A 14,956-nucleotide genomic window follows, 5' to 3' on the forward strand; every position below is an offset into this window, starting at 1 on the left:
TGGGAGGACTCTGCACCCACCCCTCCTGTGTCTGGGCACTGCTGGGAGTGATAGGCACCCACCCCTCCTGCGTCTGGGCACTGCTGGGAGTGATAGGCACCCACCCCTCCTGTGTCTGGGCACTGCTGGGAGGACTCTACACCCACCCCTCCTGTGTCTGGGCACTGCTGGGAGGACTCTACACCCACCCCTCCTGCGTCTGGGCACTGCTGGGAGGACTCTTCACCCACCCCTCCTGTGTCTGGGCACTGCTGGGAGTGATAGGCACCCACCCCTCCTGCGTCTGGGCACTGCTGGGAGTGATAGGCACCCACCCCTCCTGTGTCCGGAGCTCTGCTGGGGGGACTCTACACCCACCCCTCCTGCGTCTGGGCACTGCTGGGAGGACTCTGCACCCACCCCTCCTGTGTCTGGGCACTGCTGGGAGGACTCTACACCCACCCCTCCTGCGTCTGGGCACTGCTGGGAGTGATAGGCACCCACCCCTCCTGTGTCTGGGCACTGCTGGGAGGACTCTACACCCACCCCTCCTGTGTCTGGGCACTGCTGGGAGGACTCTACACCCACCCCTCCTGCGTCTGGGCACTGCTGGGAGGACTCTGCACCCACCCCTCCTGTGTCTGGGCACTGCTGGGAGTGATAGGCACCCACCCCTCCTGCGTCTGGGCACTACTGGGAGTGATAGGCACCCACCCCTCCTGTGTCTGGGCACTGCTGGGAGGACTCTACACCCATCCCTCCTGTGTCTGGGCACTGCTGGGAGGACTCTACACCCACCCCTCCTGCTCTGGGCACTGCTGGGAGGACTCTGCACCCACCCCTCCTGTGTCTGGGCACTGCTGTGATCGAAAGGCACCCACCCCTCCTGCGTCTGGGCACTGCTGGGAGTGATAGGCACCCACCCCTCCTGTGTCTGGGCACTGCTGGGAGGACTCTACACCCACCCCTCCTGTGTCTGGGCACTGCTGGGAGGACTCTACACCCACCCCTCCTGCGTCTGGGCACTGCTGGGAGGACTCTGCACCCACCCCTCCTGTGTCTGGGCACTGCTGGGAGTGATAGGCACCCACCCCTCCTGTGTCTGGGCACTGCTGGGAGGACTCTACACCCACCCCTCCTGCGTCTGGGCACTGCTGGGAGGATTCTGCACCCACCCCTCCTGTGTCTGGGCACTGCTGGGAGGACTCTGCACCCACCCCTCCTGTGTCTGGGCACTGCTGGGAGTGATAGGCACCCACCCCTCCTGCGTCTGGGCACTGCTGGGAGGACTCTACACCCACCCCTCCTGCGTCTGGGCACTGCTGGGAGGACTCTGCACCCACCCCTCCTGTGTCTGGGCACTGCTGGGAGTGATAGGCACCCACCCCTCCTGTGTCTGGGCACTGCTGGGAGTTATAGGCACCCACCCCTTCTGTGTCTGGGCACTGCTGGGAGGACTCTACACCCACCCCTCCTGCGGCTGGGCACTGCTGGGAGTGATAGGCACCCACCCCTCCTGTGTCTGGGCACTGCTGGGAGGACTCTACACCCACCCCTCCTGCGTCTGGGCATGTACGCTCCATACATACACTGTTGGGGTGGGGGTATGCACCATACATACGCGGGTGTGGGTACGTTCCGTACATACACTGTTGGGGTGGGGGTACGCTCCATACATACGCGGGTGTGGGTACGGTCCGTACATACACTGGTGTACATACACGGGTGGGGGTACGGTCCGTACATACACTGGTGTACATACATGGGTGGGGGTACGGTCCGTACATACACTGTTGGGGTGGGGGTACGCTCCATACATATGCGGGTGGGGGTATGCTCCATACATATGCGGGTGGGGGTACGCTCCATACATACGCGGGTGTGGGTACGGTCCGTACATACACTGTTGTGGTGGGGGTACGCTCCATACATACGCGGGTGAGGGTACAGTCCATACATACACTGTTGGGGTGGGGGTACGCTACATACATACGCGGGTGGGGGTACGGTCCATACATACACTGTTGGGGTGGGGCTACGCTCCATACATACATGGGTGGGGGTACGCTCCATACATACACGGGTGGGGGTACGGTCCGTACATACACTGTTGGGGTGGGGGTACGCTCCATACATACGCGGGTGAGGGTACGGTCCGTACGTACCCGTGCCCACGCTGTGGAATGCTTGTGCGACCCATACCCAGGCCTTTGGCACATGGGTACGGGCCGTACCGCCATTGTTGGGGTGACGTGGGTGTGGGCGTGGTACGACTCGTACCCACGCTCTTAAGGCGTGGGTACGGTACGTACCTGTATTGTTGTGTTGCCGGTTCGCGTCATAGCCCACTTCCGTTGTGGTGGACGCTGGCGTTGCTGGACACGCCCCCACCCCCTCGAAGTGACCAGGGCCTGGAGGTCAGGTATGTCCAGGGCATGTGTGCTGTGTGACTTGGGTGTGGGATTTGTGTCCTGCCCCTGCCCCCCCCCTTTGCCCCTGGGTGTTGTTCTGACCTTCTGCGGCGTCTGCGTCGGTACCTGTAGAGGAGGTCGACTGCTATGAAGGTCGGGATGACACGTAGGTTCGGGTCCATGTCTGTCCGTCGCGTACAGGTGCTCCTTGTGCGCATCGTCCTGATTTCCCGGCAGTTTTTGGCTGCCGGAAAATATTCTCCGTGCGGGATGACGTCGGTGCGAATCGTACTTCCTGGTTCGTGGAACGCAGGCTGCATACGTCCCGACGTCACGTCGGCGCTTTTCCGGATGTCATTTGTATGTTTATTTTCCTCGGTTGGTGTTTTGTACGAATCGTACGGAAATAGTGTTTCCGTGCGAATCGTACTTGCATGTTTGTAAAGTTTTACAACCGGGTACGAGTCGGACGGAGAAAAGCCTCCGTCCGACGGTTCGTACCCGGTTTCTCCAGGATCCTAATCGACACCTCTGTGTCTCCCCTTGCACTCCTCTAGTGACCTATTCAGCACCATGTACTAATCCATTCACTGCGCCAAAACCCAAACACTTATAAATTCACCCAGGCACTCTCTTTGCAGTACTTTAATCATTCAGTCAGTATCCAAGTACTCACGGTGCGAGCCAGGCCTTACAACATGGACTGCTTTAAACCCCTTTACAGTATGTATACAGGCTTCTAGTCACCTACACACTTGTCTTTCAGTTTTTAATTAACTAGTCAGTATCTATATATTTGAATAAACATCCTGTCACTCATCTTTCACTCATCCAGTGACTGATTCAGTACCATGTACTATTCTCTTCACTGCACCAAAACTGAAAATTTAAATGTTTTACCCAGGCACTCTCCTAGCAGTAGTCTAATGATTTAGTCAGTTTCCAGGTACTCATGTTGTGAACCATGCATTGCCACATAGACTGCTTCAAATGTCTGTGCAGTATGCATGCAGTCTTCTAACATACTATACACTTTTCTTTAACAGCTTCAATTCACCAGTCAGTATCCATGTACTTCCAGCAAACATTATGTCACTCCCCTTGCACTGTTCCAGTGACTTATTCAGCACCATGTAGTAATGCATTCACTGTGCCAAAACTGAAACACCTATAAATTTACCCAGGTACGCTTCTTGCAATAGTCTAATCATTCAGTCAGTACCTATGTAGTAATGGAGTGAGGCAGGCCTTAGCACATGGAATGTTTCAAACGCCTATGCACTATGCATGCAGTTCTCTAACCACCTACACATTTGTCTTTCACACCTTTAATTCCCCAGTCAGTATAGATACACCTTATCACTCCCGTTGCACTTCTCCAGTGACCCATTCAGCACCATGTACTAATCCATTCACTGTGCCAAAACCCAAACACTTATAAATTCACCCAGGCACTCTCCTTGCAGTACTCTAATCATTTAGTCTGTACCCAAGTACTCATGCAGTGAGCCAGGCCTTAGCACATGGACTGCTTCAAACGCCTATTCACTATGCATGCAGTCCTCTAACCACCTACACACTTGTCTTTCACACCTTCAATTCCTCAGTCAGTATACATACACTCCAGCAAACACCTTATCACTCCCCTTGCACTCCTCCAGTGACCCATTCAGCACCATGTACTAATGTATTTCCTGCACCAAAAGCCAACCACTTATAAATTCACCCAGGCACTCTCCTTGCAGTACTCTAATCATTCAGTCAGTACCCAAGTACTCATGCAGTGAGTCAGGCCTTAGCACATGAGTGTTTCAAACCCCTATCCACTATGCATCCTGTCCTCTAACCACCTACACACTTGTCTTTTACACCATCAATATCCAAGTCAGTATCCATACACTTCTAGCAAATACCACTATGCATGTAGTGTTTTAACCATCGTTACACTTGTGCTTCAGGACTATAGTTTTTTAGTCAGTATTTATATAAAATGTGTTTCTACAGTAATAGAGTAGTATAAATTTGTAACTTATCAATATACATTTTTTTGTGATTCTTTTTTACAGATACTGTTTTTCAACATTAAAATAGAGAAATCATGCCAGAAAAGAAAAGAACAGAGACAGGAGGATTACTTGAAGAAACATCAACCACAAGTATTGAATGTACAAGATAATGTGGCTAAAAGGAAAAAATCTTCTGGTAAGATCACAAAGCAATTTATTAAAAATGTTTGTAGGACCAAACAGAATGTACAGAACGCTGGAACTACTGAGAATGCTTCAACTAAGAAAAAAATTCAAAATAAGAGGAAAAGCAAAAAAGCAAATGGTCAGTCAAAGGAGTATGGTAAAAGAAGGCAAAATCAGTATAAGGAATTACGCAAAAAAATGTTTTACAAGAGAGTAGTGCATAATTTGCTGAAAGATGTGAAGAAATATAAAAAGAGAGCTCTATTTTATAAAAACAAAAAGCATATTGAAAACATTGTTGAAAAGGCTTTTGAAGCACAAAGGAAACTATTCATTTTAGTATTATACAGAATTCGATCACTAGATAAACCAATCCATGTAATGAAGGCCAAAAGTAGGAGGAGAAGAGTAATTAATAAAAAAAACATTTGCGATTTTTTTTTGGGAGAATGGAAACACAGTTCTAGTTCAGAGACTTTTTTTTAATGAAGAGAGTTATTTACATAGTGAAAGTTATTGTATGCGGTTGACACCAGTGGTAGAGGTTATGAGGTTAGAGATGGTTGTCCAATTGAGAAAGAGAAAATGGTTGAAAGAAATGCAGAAGAAGTGATAGCTGATGAAGTTTTAGGGAGACGTCCTAAACACCCTGTGTACACTTGGGATTGCAGTAGTATTTGCAGTGTACAACAGGAATCTATTGAAAAATTATGTAGTTTTTTACGAGCATATACTAAAAAAAGTGTTAAGCAAAAGATGAAGGTGTTGCAAGGACTAGACCCTTGCAGAGTGAGAAAAAAAACTGGTTTGCAAGGTCACTCTCTGGCTTGTCTTTCTAGGAAAGTTTGTCAAAGTGTTTTTCACCATTTCAGGATACTGGCAGTACATCATACTCAAATGCGGAAATGAGTGAGAAGATTGTATTATGCAAAAAGTCCAGCACTAAAGTTAAATGAGTTGAACAGTGCTCTTTTGCGTGGGTCAGTATCAGATGTGAAGAAGGTTTGTGATGATATTGAGTTTTGTTACTTTGGTCCTCAGCAAGAGAGTGCATAAACTGACACATTAGTAGAACAAAATGTTGAAGACAATATAGAACCCGTAATTACAAAAATGTTTGAGGATGAAATCACAAAGTTTAAGGTAATTTCAGGCGAAAGACCAAATGTTTCTTGTATTTGTTGTCGGCGAAGTCACTATAAAAATCAGACTAGGGGTATCAATCTGTATTTAAAAAGTGAAATAGAAGATAATGATAAGTGGATGGAATTTACAACTTATTTGTTGGTAGAGGATTGTTTTGATTTGGGATCTGAGCAGCGTATTTGCAAAAATTGTTATAACAAATTAGATGAGAATAAAATGCCTGCTAGAGCTGTTCATAATAATCTAGAGTTGGTTGCTATTCCTCCAGAGCTGATAGATTTAAATACGTATGAGTCTATTCTCATTCAATGTGTTCACCCGTTTTAGGCTATTGTTCGTATGGAGCCTAAAACAGGTAAATTACCTCCATAAGAGTTGCAAAGAGGATTGAAAGGAAGAGTTGTGTATTTACCATTAGATTTAAGGAAAAATATTGAAACTATTGGTGTAGACCATGCAGAAAATGAGCCACTAGTCATTCTCGTTAATGGTGTTCCTACTAAGAATAAGAAAATCTGGCAAGAGTTAGTGGATGTTAGAAAAGTGCAAAAGGCGTCATTGTATCTGTTAAAAAATAATGAGTACTATAAAAATGTGTTTGTTGGAGAAGAAGAAATAGATTTAGCAGAAGATACTGAAACATTAAGTGGACAAATAGAAAAAGTGGACGTGTCCAGATGTGAAGAAATCTATGAACATTACAGTGTACATCCACTTCATTCCAAAGAGATGATGGGGAATACGATTGAGTTGTTTCAAATGAAAAAAGCAACAGGAAGTCCCATGAGTGTATGGGAAGAGAGCTTGGAAGCTCGTTGTTTCCCGCAGTTGTTTCCAACAGGAAAAGGTGGACGATATGATGAACGTCCTGTGCAGATTCCTGCATCTGAATATCGGACAACAAGATTATATGCAGAAGATCCAAGATTTCGACAATGTATCCCTTATATGTTTCATCTTCTGTTTGAAAGTGACTTGTCTGGACTTTCATATGCAGTAAATCACATTTTAAAAACTGGAATGCATCTTCAAAATGTAACTGAAAAGGATTTTATGGATAAAGTGCATCAGAGAGATGATCATTTAGAATCTCAGTTGATTAATCTGATGGCATGTCAGCGTGGGACTAATGAATATTGGTACCGTCGACATGGAGAACTGAAATGTATGTTACGGAACTTGGGAACTCCTACATGGTTTGTTACACTAAGCTGTGCTGTGTATGCTTGGGATGATTTACTTGAAGTTCTTCGAGAGGCAAATTCCAATATAAAAATATTGAATACAAGACACCTGTAGAATTGTGCTCTTTGGATCCTGTCAATGTATGCAGATATTTCAATCATAGATTTGAAGCTATGATGTCTTTCATCTGCAATAAAAAGAATCCTCCTTTTGGCGAAGTTGTCGATTTCTTTTGGAGAAAGGAGTATCAAGCAAGAGGTGCTCCTCATATACATATGTTGTTATGGATCAAGGACGCCCCCAAATTTGGAACACATTCAGATGAAACTGTACTGTCTTTCATTGAAGATTATGCTACATGTGCTGTACCCAATAGCAGAGAAGATAAACACTTAAAACAACAAGTCTTACGATTCCAAAGCCACAGGTGTGGAAAATACTGTTGACGAAAGTACAAGTCAAAGGATAAGTTCTATACTAAATGTCGTTTTGGATTTCCACGTCCTGTATTATCCAAAGGAAGAGTGAACAGTTTTATGTCAGCTATGCGACATATCATCACAAGAAAGTCTCCGAAAAATACCTACAACTTAAGAAGAAGCGAAGAATCAAAATACATAAATGACTACAATCCAGTTATTTTATCCATGTGGAACGCTAACATGGATATTCAGTATGTTGCGGACAATTCCATTGCTGTTGCTCGATATGTAACGTCCTACATTACTAAATCAGAAAAGACTGAATTGAAAGAAATGTGGGAAGAGATTTCTCACGAGAAGACTCTAAGTAAAAAATTATACAGTTTCAGTTTGAAGATGTTATCGCATCGTGAAATTGGAGCATATGAATGTTCAGATCGGTTATCATCTGCAAGTCTATATTCCAAAAGTAGAAGAATCATTTGGGTGAGTCTAGGTCATGCAGGAATGGGAAATAGGGGACTGAAATCTGTTCAAGAAATTGAATATTTAGCAGAAAAAGAACCAGAAAGTACAGATATTTTGAAAACGAATATGTTGGACACATATTACCCAAACACAAGTCATCATCTTGAGATCATGTCTCTCTATGAAGTGCTGCAAAACTACACTTTTAAACAGAATACTACAGAGAACATCAACGATGGAAAATATGCAGTGATTGGTTCCAAAGGATGTCTGGTGAAACAAAGGAAAGGAAATTTAATTAATCACAGGAAACTGAGTTGCGACACTGGTGATAACAAGGAATTTTACTATTTAGCCCTTTTGCAAATGTTCAATCCATGGCGTTCAGAACTGGAATTACTTGGAGATTTTCACAGCTATGAAGATTCATTTAATGCTTCTAAAGATAGCATACAATGCAGTGCTTTTGCAAATTATGTGAAAATGTTGAATGATGAAATTGATCAAGAAGCTACAATTGCAGCTGAGACTGCTAGAGACAGTTCTCAAGACAGTCAAAGTTCTGCTGCACTGAGTCAAGATCCACTAGGACAACCAATTGTTGAAAATGAAGTAGCAATTGCAATGAATGAGGTGCAAACAGCAATGTATCAAGCTCAAGAAGATGTAATACAGTTAGGAAACTTGGAAGAACAACTAAATGTTGAACAGAAACAAATATATCAGCAAGTGAAAGAGCAGATTGACCATGGATTACTTCATGAAAAGAGAGGGTGCTCATGTACATCATTTCAACCTATCCGAATGTATGTGAGTGGTCAAGCTGGAACAGGAAAAAGTTTCTTAATTAAAGTAATTACAAGTTATCTGCAGAAAACAACTGAGTCGCATTTGTCTTGTGTTGTCACTGCTCCAACTGGGTTGGCAGCACATAACATTAAAGGAATTACTTTACATCGTTTATTAATGCTGCCAGTAGAGCATGAGAACAAATTGGAATACCACAAGCTATCTGGAGAAGCTTGCCGTGAAGTTTCAAGAGTCCTGAAGAAATTGAAACTTCTCATTATTGATGAGGTGAGCATGGTTTCAAACTTGATGCTTGCCTTTGTGCATTTAAGAATGCAGCAAATTCTTAAAACAGAGTATGACGTGTTATTTGGAGGAAAACACGTCATAGTTTTTGAAGATCAACTGCAACTGACTCCTGTAAAAGGACAACTAGTATTTAAAACACTTGCCCATGAAGATACCAGAAAGTCTCTTGGCAGTGTTGGTACTGTGAACATTTGGAGTAATTTTGAATACAAAGAACTGACAACAAATATGCGACAGGCAAATGATGCTGAATATGGAAGTATTCTTCAAGATATAAGAATTGGAATACTTTCAAAACAAGGCAAACAAGCTTTGGAGAGTTGATTACTTTGCAATGTGTTTCCAAATGAAAATGCAGTTCCTGCAAAAGTGTACATGAAAATTGCTCAAAATAAATCAGTGATTTGCTTAATGCCAACTCTGCGTGAGTGTACCATATTCAACGAAGAACTATTAAAACTGGAAAATGAAGAAATTGTAAAAATGGAAGCCATCAATAAAATACAGCATGAAGGAATCACTATTATTTTGATGGAAAAGTTGAAAAAAAAACTGGATTGTTTAGAAAAAAAATATCTAAAACAGCTGGTTTAGAAAAGACACTATATGCGTGTATAAACTGTCGGGTAATTTTAAGGCGTAATTTGGACGTAGAGAAAGGTTTAGTTAATGGCGCAATGGGTAAAGTGGTGGATTTTGTTAATTATCAGAAAAAAGAAGGAATTGAATTTTTAAAAATTAAATTTGATCAGATTGAAGAAGTTAAAGAAATTGGTCGTTGTTCAGTTCGTTTTTTGCTTGTGAAAGATTTATATGTCCGTAGGAAACAATTTCCATTTTCTCTGGCATATGCAGTGACTATTCATAAATCTCAAGGATTAAGTGTAGACAGTGCTTTGGTGAACATTGGATCTACTGTATTTAAAGAGGGTATGGCATATGTTGCTTTGTCGCGAGTCAAAACATTATCTGGTTTGTTTTTGATTGATTTTGATGAGACAAAGGTTCCTGCAGATGCAAACTGTGTAAAAGCGTATAATAGGTTAAGAAAGGTGTATGCTCCAAATTTAGTTCAATATCCTGTATTTGAAAAGCGTGTGGTTGGTCGAAAAAGAAGGTTTGAAAATATCTGTTCTGAAGGTGTCGAGAAGGGAAAAGAACAAGATAATGTTGTGATTGCAAGTAAAAAGAAATTGGACACTGTTGAAGAGATTGTTGGTTATCAGTTTGAAAACAGTTCCGGTGTCAACTGCTATGCTAATGTAGTGGTCAATGTTGTTTTTTATCTTGAAGGTTTGCAAGAACAAATTGTGCAGAATCGGCAAAAAAGATTTTGTTCTCTGTTGCATTCTGTTTAGGAAAAGTTGACAACAGATACAAGTAAAATACAATCTGTTTCAGATGTTCATAATCTTTTGGATGTGTGTTCTAGTCCTACACAATTTTCCCAAAATATCCAACAAGATGCTCAGGAATTTTTAATGTATATGCTTACCATTTTTGAAAATGAAGGTGTAGAAATAGAAAATATTTTTGGCCTTTCTTACAAATGGGAACATTATTGTGAAAATTGCATGTATACATGTAGCACCAATGTAGACACTGAGAGATTTCTGTATTTAACATTACCAGACTGTAAATCAGTGTCTTTTAATAAATAAGTTAAAGGTGCAAATCAAAACATGGAGTGTAGCCAATGTAAATCAGAAATGTTATCCACGTTATTTTAAAAAAAATATGGCAAATACATAATTTTAATGATGCAATGTTGTACAGCTGACGGAAGAAAATTGGATACTTTAATAAAGCAATTTGTAGCAGCACAACTATCAATATCAGGAAGGACTTTTGTAGCAATTGCTATAATTTTCCATGATGGTCCTTCCACCACATCTGGACACTACACTGCCTATCGAAAATGTGACAAAGGCTGGACACTTTGTAATGATTCCCAGTTGGGTTTCAAACAACGTTTGCCTAGGGAATTACAAAATTCCTACCTAATATTTATAAAGTCAAAGTTTTAGGAAGATAATTCATTCTCTGAGGAATTTATTATTATAATTTAATAGGACTACCATTGGACAATTTACATAAAAAAGGAGTGCAAAAATACCATTTGGCCTCAAGGAAAGGTATATGTTTGAATTATGGACTTTTGGAGGTCATTGATTCAGTGAATATTTTAAAGCGGCAACATTTACAGTTGTTATAAGTTCAAGTTATATAATTTTGTTAGCCGTAAGCATTTCATATATCTGTGATTTGTAATTTCTGGTATTTCACTGAGAATAGCATGTTGTTTTTTTTTTAACAATCTTTCTGATTGTTTTTTTTTTTTTGCCCACTGTTAAGAGATGAGTACGATTGAAATCACTATTTCTAGTGAAATTCAATATATTCTGAGAAGAAGCAAAAAAGGCAAACAAATTACTTTTTGGAAATTATGCTGTGTTGTAAAAAATTTATTATTACGTGCTATAACAATTTTTTTCTTTTCTTTCACAGATCCTAATTTTAAAATAAGCAATTTACATCAATTTAGATTGCAAAGAAAATCTGAAAAAATGTATACCATTTTTTATTTCTATTACTGTGAAGGTAAGTTTAACTAAGTATCAATATGCAGACTGGAGAGATCTGCAGGAAGCTACAAAGTTTAAACACGTTTTTAAAAACACTCTGTTTATACCTATGTAGTTTTGAAATCTGACCATAGTCGGATATCATGTGACCTGCAAAAAAAGAGATTTGAGGGGTTCATAATATTTCCCATTGTACCTATTGAAGAACCGCAATCATTTCAATCATTCTTCTTTGAACATCTTTGCAGACAAAACTCTGTGCTTACTTTCTATCATTCGCAAGCAATTTTAAAAACAGAAATATGTCACTTTTTGTAACATAGTTATTGCGCAAGACACTCTTCCATATTTACAAAGAGAGGAAAAGGCACTCTGTGCACTTTTTCTACTCCATGTAAATACAACCTCATCATACACACCACTTAGCGTTGAAAGGGTGTTCTATAAGTGTTTTTGTGCATGATTGCACTGAATACTCATAGAAGAAGACACATCTCTAGATTTATCAGAAATCATAAATCTCGATATGTGTGTGAATGCTGCACCATTCTAAAATTGGTGTAGGAAAGCACAACAAGAAGAATTGTTTTCATTTCTCCACATTTTTATATCTTCAATGCATGCTAAAATGTTCAGCATACTTTGAAGGAGAAAAATGCATTTTCTCATTGTTTTTGTGCAGGAAGGTGTGTCTTCCTACACAAAAACAAACAGCACATGACACAGATATCCTTGCACTATGGTGCAAGGGTGCCTGTGTCACCACATGGCTGCAGTTTAAGCAGCCGTGCAGAGAGAAGCATAGATTTGCAACATATTTATGTACATATGTTGCATCCCTGTGCTTCGGAAGTACTACAGCACACTGCAGTTAAAGAGGTTACTGTGTGATGCTGCAGCACTTCCTCATAGTTTTGCACTTATGCATTCACCATACGCTACTAATGCATTAATTCAGTCAATTACGTACTACACATACATTCATCTAAACTTTCACACACTAACAAAGAAATATAGCTCTTTTTTTAAACCAGGAAAGTTAGTTTTTAGAAGAACGTTTTTTTTCTTCTTTCTTCTTTTATATCTTTTTTTGGAGTTTTCTGAACAATTTGTAATTTTTTTTGGTTTTTCTGGGGAAAAAACAGAACAGGAGGAAAAAAACAATGAACTTCAGGGAAAACAAAAAACTAGCAATGGTGACTTTCTTGCCTATGGCAGATCAGATCGGTAGACTGCTCCCCGTAGCATAGAGTCGCATTGCATTTAACGCAGAGCACTTTCAAAAATTGAAATTGTGGACGGATGTCCACATTTTGTGCTGAAGGATACACTCTTGAAGTGCTCGGCTGCGATGAGTCGGAAGGAGCAGGAGCAACTCTCATCCTTCGGCATTCCTCCCGAGCAAGATTTACCGAATGAAGGGTCCTTAGGTGTTTCATCATGCTAGCTGTCCCACATGAGTATTTTTTGTTAGGATCCCCTCGAGACAGCACTCTCTGGCAGATCTTGCACGTCACCAAGGTGACATTGGTCTTTGTTTGCCCCTCAGGATAGGTAAAAAAGTTCCACACCACAGATGAAAAACGTGGTGGGCGTGGTGGCTCTTCCAAAAATCATCCTCAGAAGTAAAAGGAGATGCAGGAGATGCCTGCTGCCCTGAAGCCAATATTTGTTCTGAAAAAAGTTTGAGCTAAGTAAAAATTTTGTCAAAAAAACTTCTTCTCTGCAAAGAGATGCTCTTCCAAAGAAGGTCAAAGAAGAATGATTGAAATGGGTGGGGTCTTTCAATAGTTAGAACAGGAACTGTAATCAACCAATCAAATCTCTTTTTTTGCAGGTCACATGGGACCTGCGCACCCTGCACTTACGCAGCACGCACCCAGCGCGCATCCGCGAAATTGAATTTAAAAGGAATATAGGATTAGATGTAAAAATATATTACTTTTAAGAGTAGTTTAGCGTTTGTCTTCAATTAATATTCACATGAAATACATATATATATGTTTTTTTAAATGTTAAATATTTCGCGGGATCCGCGCACCCACCGCGTCATACACGCATATGACGCATCGCGGAAGCGTCGCGTAACGTACATCGTACGTGTCGCGTATAGGCTTGGAGTCGCGTACCGGTCGCATTGCAATCGCGCATCAAACACGTACCCAACGCATACTGTGTGCGGATGCTTTCACGTAGGGATCGAGAACGGTGCGCGGATCCCAAAAAAATGGAAAAAATAAATAAAAAATAAAGTTTTGAAAATATAGTTTAAAAATACTTTAAAAAATATAAAAAATATTTTTTTTAAACCCAATAAAAACAAATCATATTTTTTATTTTTAAAATAATTAATTGAAAAAATAAGTTTAAAAAATGGTGATAAAAAAGTATTTAAAAAAAAGATAATTAATGAAATTGACACACTGAAATTGAAAAATATAGAAATCCAATGAAAATCATTAAACGTGATATCTTTAGAGATAAGTTATAGATAGGAATTAGCATTTAAAAAGCCTTTAAAATTCACTGAAAAAAACATAGGTTTCATGCACGTTATAGTTAGGAATTGGCATTTAAAAAACCTTTGAAATTCACTGAAAAAACCATAGGTTTCAGGGGCGTTATAGTTAGCTGGACATTTCCCTCATACAAAACCCTAGAAATTCCCCCGTTATAGTTAGTTCAGCTAACTATAACTCGCGCCCCCGCAATGCACTGCTCATGATGTCACATATTACATCACTCATGACATGGTCAGTGATATCACTGATGACATCACTGATGACATCTCAAATGACATCACGGATGACATCACTGATGACGTCACCCATGTGATAAATTAGTGCATCTTCTCACACCCTTTGATATACCCAATGAAAATTTCAGACGTACATTCTCAAAACCATAGATACTCTAATACCAATAACTACATACCCACTCATTGACTCTTAGGTCTACACACACATCCACTCACTCACCTGTAAAGTCACTCATACTTACAGTCACTCAGTACAGGACTATCATATGAATTTATACACCTATATAGACACTCACACACCACCAATCGTCCATAGAGGTACTCACACACCTAGTCAGTCATGCAAATAATTAATCACACTCCCATTTACTCATCTATTCAGTAATACTCACACAAGTTCACTTACTCATAAAAATACTACCACATTCTTACGCTCTTATACAGTTACTGATATGATGGAGGATCCTGTTCTACCATCTGATTACTAAATAGAGCATTCAAATCGACCTTGGTAGCATGAAGGTCTCAATATAGGACCCGCAAACCATAACCTGAAAATGTGCTGCTTTGGTCACTTTTATGTCACACAGTCACTGGTTACATAGTGACTCACATCACCCCTGACATAGCTACCAGGGTCCCCCAGTTCTTGCCATCTTAAAATATAGAGATCTGTTAGGCTTCACTTGTCATAACTATAAATGACTCTTGG

Source organism: Triturus cristatus, chromosome 1_1 (assembly GCF_964204655.1).
Source record: "Triturus cristatus chromosome 1_1, aTriCri1.1, whole genome shotgun sequence".
In the NCBI taxonomy this organism is placed as follows: domain Eukaryota; kingdom Metazoa; phylum Chordata; class Amphibia; order Caudata; family Salamandridae; genus Triturus; species Triturus cristatus.